Below are 11,530 nucleotides of genomic sequence, written 5' to 3'. Positions count from 1 at the left end.
AATGTGGTGGAAATAAGGGTCGTCTCTCTGTGCAGTATTGGCTGTGTGTGAGGAGTGATTGGAGCAGTTGATGAGGATTTGTGGGGAAAAATGCAGGAGAGGAAGTTGAGCGGGGGGCTCTGTAATCATAGCTCTTAAATTACATTACTAAGACTTCAGGGGAAATTAAAGTGGTGAGGGGTGATCCAGCTTGTGTGTTGATATGTGTGTGGCCATACATACAGTATGCCTGCAAATATCACAAATGTTCTGCTTCAGCTTGAGCACCTCACGTTCCTGCTCGGCACAGCTGCTGTGCAGACTTATTGACTGCTGTGGCATCTCAGCATTAGAAGCCGTGGGCAACATACATAACAGACATGCTCTCAGTTAAATCTTGTGAAAATCCATTTCCCGCGAAGATGAGATTCCTGTTTCCCCTCGCGCTTTGTTCCATTTTCCATCACAATCATTCAGCATCGATCTGATCTTACTTTTTCGTGGGAGCCAACATGTCATGCATTGACAAGTGTGGTGGATCAGGTATGGAGCACAATATGTCTCGTCTTGCCGGTACAGAGCACCTCAAGGTCAGCACTGTTTTAAAGAGAAAAGCAAATGTGTGGAAATATTCAAAATAATTAGAATGTGATTTGCAGTAGAGTAAACATATGGGACATAAAGGGATCCAGGCATGCAGGCTAAATACCTCTGTTGTACAATGTGGAGCTGGAACAATTAGTCCCTTCAATTTATAGTAATTTGAGGGAAATATAATCAACAATTTAGCTAATTTCGCATTAGGTGTTAAGGATCCAAGGATTTGCTTTGTGCATGATTGTCTTTGTGATTTGTAGTGAGTGTATAGAGTATATAAAGATGGATGATGCTTCTCCAATTCCTTGCTATGTTCAAAAATCAAGCCAAAAATATCGGGGATACAAGTGCCACCATCTTTCTTTTTGGGATCCCGTATCAAGGTCTTGTATATTGATCGATCAGTAGTGCGTCAATCTCAGCGATTTCCCTACATTTGTATACCATCAAATATTAAATTAAAACCAAACCTACTGGAGCCATCTATGAGAATGTATTTGACGTTGGCTGTGTTCCAAAAAATGTAGCCTTACTTTTGGCGATCTGTGGTGAAATATTTAATTGCAAAAAAGACGACAACTTATAACAAATATGAAATAATCATTGTTTATATCCTTTATATATTTCAGTTATGACAAAAAAGACGTTGACAGCTCAATATGCCGTAGGATATTATTTAGACCATGCTAGCTCCTTCCTATGAGACCAATGTGTCTTGTGTTGTAAATCAATATGCAGGACTTATTTATGGCATGGTTGGATGTGACGGCTAAAGGCTCTTATATACTACTACGTGTCCGTTTCTCGGAGAGGTCTCAGCGGGAGACAAAGAGTCTTTTTGATTTTTACTTCTCCGTCAGTCTACGTCCGGAAAAAATTCACCGCCAAACCCATAGGTGGCGCAACGGAAGACGAGCTCAGAGAAGCCTACCCCATTTGGGAAGAAGAAGTCCACGTGTCTCTGTTGACATGTTACCTTGCGTCCCACACACTGAACCATGGCAACTAACAGAACTAAATAAAGTGACACCCAGCGGGTCAAGATGCTGATGTTATCGTTTCTTAGCGCAGCGGTTCCCCGGTCTTGTTTCCGAACTGTGTTGCTGATTCCACAGCTTGAATCTGCTTGAGGCTACATGTAGCTAGAAGCTACACGGACCTAGCTCCCCCCCAGCTTCCACACACAGTCAGCAGGGACTCCCGACACTAACTACTACTATCCAGTGTTTGCTTCTAACCTAACGGTATTATAGAAACAGTGTCATGATAGAAGTGGAATTAAAGTCGTGACGGCGGGTTCTTGCACTGTTACCACCGCAGTTAGCATGGTGGCTAGCCTAGCCCGCTAGCCTAGCCTGCTAGCGCCGTTTTGAAAGCTCGTTATAACCGTATGTGACCGTGCACACATGCCCTCAGTGCTCTAACGAGCCACCGTCAGCCGGACAACTCCGCTGGCTTAACACACACGTCACATTACTCGTAGAATCATAGTTGTGTTCGTGTTTGTTGCTACATGTAAACAGGAAGTTTGAGGTCCGGAAATGACGTTATACGGAAATGATGTCGTTCGCGGACCAATCACAGCCAAGAGCGGTCCGTCGGGTCTCCAACATGAAGACGGATAGTTAGAAAAATCAGACGTGTACGAAAAGCTGTCCGACGCCCTCGGAGTGGACGTTTCACGACGGATAGGGCGATCTTATCTGTCCGTAATAGAAAAAAACGGAGAGGCATAAATTGGCCTTTACCTTGATTTGTGACATTTTATTTGCTGGATTTGCTGGTTATCATTCCCATAACATATTAATTCACTACTCTATATAGCCCTAGGAAATAGAAAATGCAACACAGCATATTGTGATGGTTTGTTCATTCATCCTGGCTTTAAATGATAAAATATAAATTATATGTTTTTGGATTTAAAGCCAAAATCAGCCTTTCAGACTTCACAAATATCTAATACACAGCAGTCAATAAGATATGTCATCATTAACTATTCCATGACCAATATTTATTTTTTGTCTGGTAATATCAAGAGTCCAATAAAGAAGCACGCTCTGCCTTCAAATCTGTTTCCTGCCGAGGAGGGAAACTCTACATTTGTGTTGCTTTCAGAGAACATACAAAATGTGATTACTCTCTGATAGGAGACCAGGCTGAATGGGGAAAAAAATAAATGGCCTTCTGAATTGGCCCCCTGTTCACTGTGTGGCCCCTGAGCTCTCAGTGCACCCTCTGATGCCATCATTCAGCAGAGAGGTATCACAAAGAATGCTCTACCTGGCAAATTATTTTCATGGGCCAGTTATTTCAAGGCCTTGACCTGAATGCCTTCATCTATGAATGAGAATGGAGCTCAGCGTCTGCGGCGGCTATGCTAGCTTTATTTACTCTCTGCATGTAATGGCACTCTAATCCCAACGTAGCAGCGCAGCAGCACAGAAAGACGATGGTAATTGCACAGCTTCCAACCGTCTCTTAAAATATATGCAAGTCATTCTGTGTATGCATGTGTGTGTGTGTTGGGGATCGAAGCATAAAGCGTTTATTTACCCATTTGCTGCCGTGGAAAATCAAAGGACCCGGGGTCAGCCACAGCGCAGCACGCCGGGAAGCGTAAATGTTGCTGGTCAATTGTAACACGGCTAAAATGAAGAGAGAGGCAATAAAAAATACTTGTGCTGCACTTCCTCTGATGAAATAGCCGTCCCAGGCATGATCAATTACCTCAATATACTGTATTTTTCTTTGCTGGGGGCAAGTGACGTTTAAAATGAATGCTTTTTTCCCCGTCCCTTTTTTAATCAGCAGTAGAATAGGAAGCCCATTGCTATAAGCGTGAGGACGGAATTACCATTTTCATCCTTTCTTTTCAGCCCCACTGTCACCGCGCCATGTCTGGAGGTGATCCTCTGAGGCCCATCCAGCCCGGGAAGATGAAGTTGATGTGTTTTAGATAGCTTTTAGAGAGCTGTGGATAGAGGATGGAAATTGCATGCCAGGGGAAGCAAAATGAGCAATTTTTTCTCCCATTTCCCCTCCTCTCTTCATCGGATCCATGCTTACTCATTCATGAAGGCTTTGTTGTGACATCCCGTACGTATGTGTTGAGATAAAAAATTACAGAAAATGCCAGTTGGCAGGGGGGGGGGGGAGACCCAGACTACATTATTTTGCGAGGTAATGCATTTGTAGGATAACAGCATATAGCAGAAGAGGCACAGCTATAAAGTTATCAGCTCACTATCATAAATACCAATCTTTACTCACTTCTTGACCTGCGTTTTTAGTGGCTGAGTTTTAAAAAACCCTCTTAGGATTGTGTGTCTCCAAAAGCTTTTGAGTATCAACTGAAAGAGGAAATGCTCTGTTAAATACAACATCTACATGAGTGGGAGCTGTGGACATGTCCTATTTGCATACAGAATATGAATGCATACCCGGTCCCCTCAGTGGGAATCCTTCCAGTGTTTGCACTGAAATCTCTGCTCGGCACCACACAGGGCCTGAAATAGAACGACCACATCAAGGGATTAATAGTGAGTGAAATCAAGGAGCGCTTCATTAGCAACTCCTCGTTTGTCATTAGCCACTTGACGAGACGCGGGGCAACAGATTATTTCCAGGTGATCTTATACATACATGTCACCATGCCTGGAGTGAGAAGATGAGCTGGAGGGAATTCATAATTCACACTACTTTCTACCAGTGCATGAGCTTTTGCAGGAGGAATTTTAAATGTCCAATTCTAAACCTTGCATAGTCTGAATAAGACAGTGCCATGTACACAGTATTTTCTGATAACCTCAACCTGAATAGTATTCTGACCTTAGTTGCATTATGTTGACATATGTTCGTCATAATTGAATTACAACATCTTATTGGAGGTGTCATTGCATTATGCGACTTCGACATACTGCAGGTCCCAACTGCTCGATGATGCTTGCTCTGGGTTCGAGGGTTAACATGAAGGAGGATGTGAGACATAAGGAGACTATATGCTTAGTGACGTGTAACCAGGAATACGACTGGATCATTTTATCAGATATTCATGTAAAAATAATGTTTTATTCAGAATTAGGTCAATAGCACGAATATTGGTTTCCATGTTAATGTGGTCAGTGATGACACACAATTAGGATTATCACGCAATAAAATCTCATTTTGCAAGTGATTCTTGTCTAGGAGTAATGTAGGAGAAGTGAAATTTAATACACCAAAAAGGCTGGGCTTTGAATATTCTTATTACAGTGGTAATAAATCTCTCCTCAACTTTTTAATGTGACAATTTGAACCAGTTTCAACGTTACTCTTGCAAATATTGGTCTAAGACCAGTGCTAGAAAGTAAGAGTGAGAATTTTTGTATGATTTCCTATTTATGTCTTCCCAGCAGTGAACACTATACTACGAGAGCTTTAAAATTATTATTATTAATGATAAGAATTTCACCCACGATTGGCTGATCACTCTGACCAGTGGCCCGATCTATACTTTAGAGGCGGTGGACTAGTGGCAGAAACTTGGACTATGGGCAGAAAATGTCTCTGGTTCGTCTCTGGTTCGACTCCACGGAGAAACAACAAAAAGACGAACCTGGATTGATCTGTCCAAAAATCCAAGAGGATTCTCCCTACCCTGTCTAGTGCCCCTGGGCAAGGCACCTTACTCCCCCAACATCTGCTCCTCGGGCGCCGTACACGGCTGCCCACTGCTCTGTGTGTCTTGCACCAGATGGGTTAAAAGCAGAGGTTAAATTTCCCTCCTTGCATGAGTGTGGTTGTGCATGTCTGTGCATGTGTGTGGGATAAATAAATGTATCTTAATCTTAATCTTACACTCAAACATAACAATTCCTTTAATAGGTAAATCCCCAGTATTATTGAAATATTTTCATGCAGCTATATCATCTTTAGCATCACAGCAGAGGGATTACTAGTGTGTCCCCCTCCCGCAGCCAGATCACAGCTCCGTCTCTCCCCTGGTGGACCAGACCTGCAGAGACCGCCCCTCAACATGGTTCTTGATTTATGGGCCCTTTACAAGCAGGGCCTGGGGACGCAGCATACCTTGTCCTCCGATATTGAATCTCAGGTGCCTCACGTTGAGACTTGGGTCACCGTTATTGTGTGCAGGCTTATGTGCATGGCGCTGTTAAGCTCTCAGTGGTAACCACAACACGCCTTCTCACCTTAGCACTTAAGTGTGTTTTTGCTTGCAGGGCTGTTTGATGTGTAAGGAAGTCTTTCAACAGGAAAAGTGCAGAGAGGACAAATAGTTTTCACTGTGACAGGTTTATGTTTGCAATGTGGATATGAGCCCTTGAATATATATATGCAACATAAACTGTTTGTGCACCTGTCCCTTATGGAAATGTGCTCAGCTTTTGCAAAAATACAGGGTATATGCAATGATAGAATTAAATAATTCAAAAGCCACTAGCTGCACAACATTGTTACCGTTAGTTTTCTGTATTCCTCATCGATAAAAGCTAATATAACTGTGCAAAACCTCAATATACTCAGTCAGATAAATGAACTCAATAAATCATTGCACTGACAATTTCAAGCACACACTTTGATTATTTGCTCCTCGGCTTTCTTTATTTTGTTGCTGTTGACTGGATTGGGCATTTTGTTCTGCTTTTGGCTCAAGTTGATTCTTCCGAGCAGTTGATTAAAAAAAAAGACGACAAAAAAATTAGCAAGATGAATTTGAAGCAGACCCTAATGATTATAGTTGCTGTAGGGTCGACATTTATTAACTTGCGTTAATAGTCTGACAATCCTCTTTCATTCCGCCTTAAATCAGCCTGGGTGGATTCAGTTGAAGTGATTTGGCAAATCTGCCAGAATGCCTTTTAACATTTTTACACTATAAGAACATTTGTCAGACCTTTTATTGGCCGTTACTCATGTTTCCCTTTCATCTAAAAAGCCGGAGTCTTACTTCCCTTAAAGACCAATGGAATAAAAAGACAAATCTACTGTTACTGTAAAATATGCAGTGTTTTTTTTACTTCCTTAAAGTCAGAGGTCCTTGAAGAACTCCGGCTTTGATGCTCTCCAATGAATAGCATTAGCATAGTGTAGCGTTGGCTAGAGAGACTCGGTGGTGTAGCGGCAGATCAGTCTCAGTGTCACAGATTTAAATTTAGGTGTTGAGTAGAGGTTGTGTTCGAGGGAGATAAAGAGGGAAAACGCTGGCGCCTGTGAATATCTCATCGTCTCAACCTCGGCACGATGAATTTACATTTTTGACGTAGCAGTTGCTCTAAAGTACGCCTATTGCTGCTAGACATAGACGCAGCCGTAACGTCAGACTTCAGATAACCCAGCAGCTTTAACAAGTGTCATTCCTTAGCTACTGTTGCACGATTCCTCTCGAGGTGAATCCCACTTCAGACCTTGAACTCTGACCGCTCTCCAGAGTTTGACTGACACCGGCGCTGCAGATCAAGCTGGGGGGAAAAAAGTCGTGCTCGAGTTTAACTGACTCGCCGCAGTCTGTGACAGGCTAATCCGAGTCGATCGACACAGTTCTCACAGGGCTGCTGCAGGAATAAAGCAGCAATCATTGGGTGAGCAGATATTTCTGTTTTGCTGTAACATTAGTATGCAGTAGCTGTCGGAGCAACATGAAGGAAGAAGTTAAGCTTTAAAACATGGCTGTCAAAATCTCTGCACTTCCTGCTGTGTGCTACATGATCTGCAGGTTTGATGAACGTGTTTACAAGAAGCATCTGTGTTGAGGCTGATAGCGTCTTACTAGTAATCTCGCAAAATCCCTGTTTGTCCTTCAGTTTTAATCGACAACCACACATGCAGTTGACTTCAAACTGGGAAGGTGTGTTGATTAGGACCCTGGGTTTAGGATGAGCAGGTATTGTCAGAATCAGAATAACCCTTGACTGATTAGTTATATATCAATTAAGGAACAAGTTTTTAGTGACACTTTGACATTCTTAAACTGCGATTTCTACATGTAAAAAAGTGGGAAGGAAATTGCACTTCACTGGGCAGGAAAGAGCACAAAAGTTTACTTGGGTAGGGTATAGGATTGTGTATGAGACATAATCTCCTTGTTCTTTTTGAGGATTGTTTCTGATTTTTACAAATTTGAATCGAAAATGTTTAGTGGCTGCCGTGGATGTCTTAAAACATGAGCCGGGTTTGACTGTTTCTCCCACTTGTTTTTGTTTTTAGAGGACAAATGGCTGAAAGTAAGACACGTCTTCCTGGCTGCTACAAAAACACCCCAATAATTGCAGCTATTAAGATCGAGCAATCCATTAGTTGTTGGTGAATAAAAATATGACTTTGAAGAATTTTTTGAAATGTAATAATATTCTTTTGGGTTCAAAACGATGTGGAAAAACCCACTGCAGCAAACAGTAGCAGACTCAGACATATGTCTCCGCTCTGTGTCCGCAGCTGAAAACCTGGGAGTGACGACCGGACGTCACTTTGTGAGATGGACTCTTTACAGAGGAGGCGACAGATTTAATTGGGGTAATGAGGTCACTGGAGGAAGCCTTAAAGCCCTTCTCCAATTACTTGCTGACCAAACACAGAACCAAACAGGAAGGAGCCGTTAGTATAGTGTACACACATTATAAGAAAGACCCTATAATTCATGTTCTGATTCCTTCATGTGCAGGAATAATGACCCCATTTTCACACATTTTCATGTGCACCTTTTTACATTGGACTTGCAATTTGCCTTGTCATGATCTTCTAACTATAGTCTATATGATTCATATTAAAACAGTTATATAGAGAATTATTTCTGGTGATAAGAGGACACGGCGTCTCTCGTAGAGCTGTCGCATGTGCGTGTCTTTATTGGCGGACGATGTCATCACACAGTTGATGCATAATTCATGGCTCATCAGAGAAGATCTAATGTGATACAAGTTGACGTAATATTAAATCTGATAAACACAGAATCCACAGGCTCCATGCTAAAGTATGAGATTTGGACATGTATGGGCAAGGGTGACACTGTTTTTACTTTCGAAATGTTAAACTTATTATCAGAGGTCTTTATTTTGGAGACTTAAGACCACAAAGCAAATATATGAATGAATATGAATGAGTGATTCGATCAGTCTTGGGTGTGAGAGCAAGCCAAGCCATTTAATAGAGTACTAACTCATCATCATTGTGCTATTTTGCTTTAAATTCATATCCTTCCTAGTGAATTTAAAGCAGTTTGGTATTTGTCTCCATAGCAGCTGTGACTGAACAAACAACTCGTCGACAGCTCTAATAATTATCCGTGTTTTTGAAAAATCAACATCTATAAATAGTGAAAGATTTGCTGAAGCTGCCAAGAATTCAGTGTAATCCTTTTAATCACATCAATACATGTTTATAAAGACTTTGTACAGCACATGTTAATCACTGTCATGTCAAAACACGAGAATCTACAGTGACCAAAATACTCACCAGTTATTTGCTTCTCCGCTGCCTGGCAACGTCTCACGCCACCGCCTCTCACGCCGTCCCCTCTCCTCCCCGTTCTAGCGTTCATTCATCCTCCCTTCCCCTTTCACCTCTTCCTCTCAGCGATTCCAGCCGGCTCTCCCTAAAGCCCTTACACCACCCGGCCTGGAATATCCAAAGAGAGAGAGAGAGAGAGAGCTCCGTTCATTTAATGTCATCCTTATTTCCCTGACAGACAGGCAGGCAGGATAAAGAATGTAGTTAGTAGGCAGCTCAGGGAATGGGACTAAGGATCGGACGTGACTGCAAAGACAGTGTGTATGTGTGTGCACTTTTGTGTCCGTCCATAGAAGTGTGTTTTGTTGGATAACAGCTCCCAAGGCCAAAAATACATAGAGAAAATATATAAATTATACATTATATACTCTATTTACTTTATTTTACCAGCAGGATTTTTTCCCCCTCTTTTAGCTGTGGAGGTCAAATGGAAAGGAAAAAGATATATTTAATGTTAAGGCCAGCGCCCATTTGTAGAGTTAAGCACATTTTTTATGAAGATTTAATAAATGTTAGGGAATAATACACCAATGATTATAAGCACATCACAGGGACAGGTTATTTTCCAGTTACTTTCTGAAACTAAATTGCTATTTTCGATAAAATGCGATGGCAAAATTACTGAAAGTAAATTTAGACTTTAAACTCGCAGTCGGTAATAATATTCCTCTCTCGTGGTCCTCGTTAACTTCAAGTTATACTGATGACCATGCTCCTTGCACTGTTTTGTTTTCAGTTAAGCAGCTCAGCACTATTGTTTTAGTATGGTAGGGATAGGGTCATTTTCAAGATTCAGTGTTAAGTTGAAGAAGATATATGTCTCCTGTTGTTACAATATATGTCTGTAATAAGTTACAGACATTTTTTAAAGACCACACTTTGTCCTTGATTGTGGTTACGTAGATATTCTTGCATTAGGATGATGAGAGCTAATGTATTGTACCTGGATTGTGTGCTACTGTTGCTGATTGGCTGGAGTAGTGTTATGTGGCTTGGACGTACCAATTTGTTTGTTTCCCATTTACAGATCCAGGGCGGAGTAGTAACGCCAGATTTTTTCAGACCCACACAATGCAGCAATCGGAGCGTGATGCGATGTTTGCTAGATTTGACAACATCTATTGGTTTCGAATCAGGGACGGCAGCTTTTACTAGGTTGCATAATACACCTGAGCACAAAAGCTACTGACCTTTTTCCCCACTCCAAAGGAAAACAGTGCCACAGCATCCAAACATTCATTCATCAAGTTAGAATGCAACCATAGCAACAAACACATAACCCTAACAATACCTATTTTCAGCACACCAGAAAAACAGGCTTTCTACCTGACTCTCAAAATGAATTCAACAAACAGGTAATTTACCACAGCTACATAGACTTCTGTACGATATTTAAATGTTTTCAATCAATGTAACACTTGAACTGCAATCACTTGGTAGCACAGCACGGCACAGTGTGGTAGGTAAGCGAGGGAAATGTCTCGGTGAGGCTTGGCACTTCCAGGTACCATTTTAAAGTCAACACCATCCATCTCCAGGTCAGGTCAACGCTGTCACAGTCAATAGTTTGAGGGTGTCACTCGCAGTTTTACACACTGTTTGTGAAAGTGTTTCTTAGGTGACACAATGTTCTGTACACCCCACCACAGAGGGACGAGATGGCAAAGAAAAATACAGTATTGCATAACAGGGCGACTAAAAGTGTGTATTTTATTAATCTCTTTATTGTGCTTGTGATGATTTACATTTTTTCCAGGAAGGAAATTTACCGTTATGGCCATATTTTCACTCTCATGCGGTGAGTAGCATTCCTTTTCAGACAGGTTTGGAGATGTTGGTTACGTCCACCAAGTGATGTCTTCTCCCTTTTTTGTGTCACTTCCTGCATGCGTGTCAAGAGCACGGAGGCGTGTGGTTGCAGGGTTATTAGATAATCTAAAATGGAATAATTCAGTGAGGAGAGCACAGACTTGTGTGGGTGTCGGTGTGCGTCAGCCACGGGTGTAAGGGCTCGAGAAGTATTCCTCACAAATAGAAATGGTAATAACTCACAAAGCAGAGTACATATAAATGCTCCTACTGGAGGTAGGAGAAAGGGCAGAGGGGTGACGGGGGGGGAAGTGGCTGAGTGTTTTGACTCTAATTAATTATAAAATTGTGATTAAGTCCTTTTTTTTATGTCAACCAAGGATATAATGTTTTCTCCATTTTCTGTTAGTTGGTTATTTGTTTATAAGAAGGATTAAGCAAAAACCACCGATAGTATTTGTATGACATTTGGTGGAAGGATGGGACATTGGCCAAGACAAAATATATTTTTTCACCCTCTTAAACATGAAGGGCATTCATCTTTTCTCAAACTTTATTATACATGTCATTCTTCCTTGGGAAATCGGTGAAATGTGATTTAATAATCCCGGATTCAGCCATTTGTCCAAAATGAAAAATGAAA

This window comes from Limanda limanda, chromosome 23 (assembly GCF_963576545.1).
Source record: "Limanda limanda chromosome 23, fLimLim1.1, whole genome shotgun sequence".
NCBI classification, from domain to species: domain Eukaryota; kingdom Metazoa; phylum Chordata; class Actinopteri; order Pleuronectiformes; family Pleuronectidae; genus Limanda; species Limanda limanda.
The sequence above is the reverse complement of the archived record's forward strand: the minus strand, read 5'-3'. Positions refer to the sequence as shown.